Source organism: Caretta caretta, chromosome 9 (genome assembly GCF_965140235.1).
Source record: "Caretta caretta isolate rCarCar2 chromosome 9, rCarCar1.hap1, whole genome shotgun sequence".
Taxonomy (NCBI): domain Eukaryota; kingdom Metazoa; phylum Chordata; order Testudines; family Cheloniidae; genus Caretta; species Caretta caretta.
The window spans coordinates 96,187,324-96,192,822 of record NC_134214.1 but is presented as its reverse complement, the minus strand read 5'-3'; positions in this window follow the sequence as shown (position 1 = coordinate 96,192,822).

The window sequence follows — 5,499 nt, the reverse complement described above, 5'->3', positions numbered from 1 at the left end:
CAGACTCTTGATGATTAGCCTACGCCCCACTCAACCCGTCTTCTCATCATTTATTTGAATGTGGATTTTTTTTTTTTTAAGAAAATGGCTCACATGAATATATCCCCACTGCGCTCTCTCTCCTGTTTGTAGCATTCCTTGTTTTAGCACATCTATTTTCTCAATATGTATCACTCTCTAATTGTTATATCAAAATACTGAGGGTCAGATTCTGATCTCAGTTACACCAGTGTAAATCACTGGAGACCCCTCTCACTTCAGTTGAGTTATTCTAGCTTTATCATGATAACACTGAACCCAGATCAGAAATCAGAATTTGGGTATCTGTGGATCTTATCCAATGGCCATTAAAATCAGTGGAAAGATTCCTACTGATGTCATAGAATCATGAAATACAGGACTGGAAGGGGCCTTTAGGGGGTCATCTAGTCCAGTCTTCTGCACAGAGACAGGACTAAGTATTATCTAGACCATCCTGACAGGTGTTTGTCTAACCTGCTCTTAAAAATCCCCAGTGACAGAGATTCCACAACCTCCCTCGGCAATTTGTTCCAATGCTTAACTACCCTTGCATTAGAAAGTTTTTCCTAATATCTAACCTACATTTTCCCTGCTCCAATTTAAGTCCCTTACTTCTTGTCCTGTCCTCAGTGGTTAAGGAGAACAATTTATCACTCTCCTCTTTATAACAATCTCTTATGTACTTGAAGATTGTTATATCCCCCCTCAGTCTTCTCTCCTCCGGACTAAGCAAACCCAATTTTTTCAATCTTTCATTGTAGGTCATGTTTTCTAGACCTGTCATCATTTTTGTTGCTCTTCTCTGGACTTTCTCCAGTTTGTCCATATCTTTCCCTAAGCGTGGTGCTTAACACGCTGCTAAAACATCCCAGAATGATGCAACAATATTACGTTGTTGACTCATATTTAGTTTGTGACACAGATCCTTTTCTGCAATAAGCCTTCCTAGAAAGCCGTTTCCCATTTTGTATTTGTGCAATTGGTTATTCCTTCCTAAAGGTAGTACTTTGCATAGTATTTATTGAATTTCTTCCTATTTAATTCAGACCATTTCTCCAGGTTATGAAGATCGCTTTGAATTCTAATCCTGTCCTCCAAAGCTCTTGCAACCCCTCCCACCTTGGTATCACCCACAACCTTCATAAGTGTACTCTCGTGTGCCATTATCCAAAGAATTTAGGAAGATATTGAAGAGAACTGGACCCAGGACAGATCCCTGAGGGACCCCATTTGATATGCCCTTTCAGTGTGACTGTGAACCATAATAATGACTCTTTCAGTATGATTTTTCCAGGCAGTCATGCACCCACACTATAGTAGGTTCATCTAGGCTATATTGCTCTAGTTTGTCTATGAGAAGGTCACATGAGAAAGTATCAAAGGCCTTACTAAAATTGAGATATACTATATCTGCTGCTCCCCATCCACTCACAAGGCTTGTTACTTTGTGAATGGGCTTTGAATCAGATGATATGGATGAAGTCCTAGACCCAGTGACATCAATGCAAAACTCCCAGGTAAGGGATTTTCTGATTTTCGCCACTTACCATGAGCTACCACAAAGAATTCAGATATCGATAGAGTTGACTCTGAGGTGAACACATAACCTTAGTATGTCTACCCAGCATGTGCCTGCTGACTTTGGCTCGCAGGGCTTGGGCTGCAGGACTGTTTCATTACTCTGTAGACTTCTCGACTCAGGACAGAGCCTGAGCTCTAGGTCCCTGTGAGATAGGAGGGTCCCAGAGCTCAGGCTCCAGCCTGAGTCTTGAAGCCTACACTGCAATGGAAGAGCCCCTCAGCCCCAGCCCGTGAGCCTGAGTCGGCTTGCATGGGCCAACAGCCACGGGTGTTTAGTTGCTGTGTAGACATACCCTAGGTCTAGGGCTTTCTCCTGTGTCCCTCACACTTCCAAAACTCCTGTGGAGGTCACCAAAACATTGGTGTACAATGAATGCAGGATCAGGCCCTATGTGCATAGAGTGCAGGTTTTTAATTTATAGAAGGAGTCAGTTAATAAACTTCTTCCAAGAAAAAAAAATACAACCCTCCCACCCCAAACAAATTAAAAAAAACCCTTCTCAGAGCCATCAAGCTGTAAATTATGTTCAATAGTGAAATTTGTAAGACATTATACTTTATTTGCATCAAGAATGACAACAATCACATTACAGTCAGTATATTTATCTCACTAGCTATCCATATGAGAAGAGTAACAAAATTTCTTTATTCCACCACAAATTGACATGTCCTGACAAGACAGTTTGTTTGCTTTTATTGTTCAACCCCCCAAACCACTTACTGTCTCCCTCTCCACTTGTCTTAAATGTTTGATTAAGCACTGTGAGAATTGTCAGTATTGATAAACTCCTTTCCAGTACATTAAGCGCTCTAATCCTTTACATTCCTACTATATCTTCATTGCCAAGTTAGTCGGCTTCCTTAACACTTCATTTTATTTCCTGTATTTGCATCAGAAATAGCCCATAAATAAAAATCAACATGCTACCAGGAGAAATTCTTTCAGTACCTCTCCCAAGAAGGCTAACGTTAACTGCATGCAAAGGAGGATTGAGTGGCTGTGTTCATGCATGTACTCATCTGATGCTGAAATAAATATTTAGTAATCTAATTAAATTGGCTAATTAAAATGTTTGTACATTTTTTCCTGTTCTCTAAAAGTCTCCTTGATTTTGCTAAATGGTGCTGCTGACTTTTATTCTCTATAGGCCTGATCCCCAGACCCACTGAAACCAATGGGAGCCTTTCCATTGACTTTCATGGGCTTTGGATCAGGCCTTCTGTTCACCCAGTGGAGATAGGCTCAAACCCTGAAGTTAAAATCTTGGCCCAGTTTGAGAGGTGTTTAGGTTCCAGGTTCTGGCTTCACTTTTTACTACATACTGTCCATTGTTCTGCTCCAAAATAGATATCTGTGCATCTCAACTATGGAATATGTGTACATCTATGTTAGAGGTCAACAAGGGAACTGAATTTAGTTTAGAATAAAATGTTGCAAAACTGAACAATTTTTAAGATCACCTGCTTGTCTCCAATCTGAATTTCACTTGACTGAATTTTCGGGGTATATGGATAATTTCAAATACTACTCAAGGAGAATTCCACACTAAAACATTAAAATTCTGTGCCAAAATTTTTAAAAAAATTTATCCGGTGCCTCCTAACCTGGCCCCATGGGCAGGGTGCTGTGAGGAATGCACCAGCTGCTCTCTGGTCTGGTGTCACAGCAGCCCCTGATGGGCGAAAGGCATAACTGCTGCCCCTCTTCGGCAGAATGTATTTTCTGCGGGGAAAATAAATCTGTAGGGGACAGGAATTCTGCACATGTGCAGTGGCACAGAATTTCCTGAGGAGTAAAATACATCAGAATTGTGTGGGCTAGAGCCTGATCTCAGTTATTTCAGTTAGACCTGGAAGAATTCTGGTGACTTTAATGGAGATGTCCCAGGTTTACCACCCATGTAACTGAGATCAGAATCCAGGTATATGCAGTTAATGGACATGTTAATGCAACGTGTACAGCTGCATGAGCAGAGCGAAGCTTTTTCTTTGACTTGGTGAAAGCTCATTCAAATCCCAAACTGCCAAATTTCACCTGAAGCAGAATTCATCTGAAATTCCCAGCTTTAATCGATTGGCCAGGGCCTCAGCTGGTGCAAAGCAGTGTAACTCAATTGTCATCAACAGAGCCATGCCAATTTAACCAGCGGCTCTATTGCTGTATGACATAGACTTATAACAGTAGGGCTCAATTCTGTCTTTCTAAATTTCCATTGACTTAAATAGGAATTTTGGATGCACAGGGAATGCAGGATCAGATCGTTATTGGATATGTCAACATAGTATACTATCTATAAAAATGGTACATGTTCTCATGAGCTAAAACACCTGCTCATACCTCCTACCATATCATACAACTTTTAAAAAATGAAGTCACGGAAAGGAAGGATGGTCCAGGGGTTAGGGCACTAGCCTTTGGTTTAGGTGATGGAGGGTCAATTCCCTCCTCTGCCACAGACTTCCTGTATGATCTTGGGCAAGTCGCTTAGCCTTTTTGTGTCCCAGGTCTCCATTTGTACAATGGGGACAATAGCACTTCCCTCCCTTACTTAGCTGTTGAGAAGATAAATATGTGATAGCTTGTGAAACACTTAGAGATCTACTGATGACAATTATTATATAAGAGCTAAGTATAATGACATTTAGCCTGTTTCAAAAACTGACCAAGTTCTGTACATGATTTGCATATTTCCCTCTTCACAAGGTGATCCATAAAAACCACTTCCAACTTAAGAAGTACATCATAGCAGTTAGCAGAGGAAAAACAAAACAATAGGAAAAAAAAACCCCACTCCAAACCAAAGAACAAGAAAAACACCAACAAACAAGAGGGCAGCCTTGTAATGTTCACCTAGTCACGGTTCCCAGTGAGGGCAATAGAAATTTTACCTGAGTAAAGGCTGCAGGATAAGGCTTCATAGTGCCATTTTGATACAATAATGCAGTGCATGAAATACTTACATTAGGCTCATCTTAATAAAATAGCAGGGCTGCCTTTTGTCTGCACTGCTAATAAGAAAAATATGCTGGAACAAAAGATAATCGCAATAAGGTATGTCCCCATTTTTCTCAATTTTGTTCAGTTTTCTTTGATATGATTATGGAAGAGTTGCATGTAAACGCTGTTTCTTCAGGCTGGCTCAATTAATTCTGGAGTCGCACATCTTTCCCATACATAGATGAGAAGCGACCATTTATGCCTGGGGTGGGCAGGGGAGGGGAGGATTGAAGGACACACACAAAACAGAAAGCGTAGCAAAGAACATTGTGCCCACTGCATCCTTCATAAATAACACGAATCACAGAGAATTGCCAGAAATTATTTTAATGGCTCGATCCCTGTGCTGTCACGGTAATTACAGAGGAGTTTGAAACCCCTCCACAAGGGAAATTAGGCATCGAAATAGTCAAATTTTGTAACGAATTTCAAAATTCTCTACCAGAACTTCAGGGATTAATAGTTTTAGGACTTTTCCCTCCAAAGAAACAAAGAGTCCCCACTCGCCTAGCTAGTGTAAATGACCATAGCTCCATTGATTTGAAGCTACAGCTGCTGAGAATCTGGCTTCTCTTTTCTACTTGTGGCACAGAATTTCCTACAGGGTCTGTCTTTGCTGCCAAAAAAAAGGTGTGGTCTTAATTTGGGACCCAGCCGTTTGGCTTTTACCTCAGCTTAGCAGCTTGAGTTCAGCTCCAGGCTCTCCTACAGGCTTTTAACTCAAGCTGCTAACCTGAGTTCAAAGCCCAGTTGCTGTGTCTTCACTATGCACTAGTGTGGAGGATGCACACCACATCTCTCGAGACACTGAAGCCCTCTGCTTGCCTGCTGTGCCACAGGGGGTGTGGCTACACAGGGGAATTGTTCACCCTTTGCTCACTCTGAATAGTCTGGTTGGA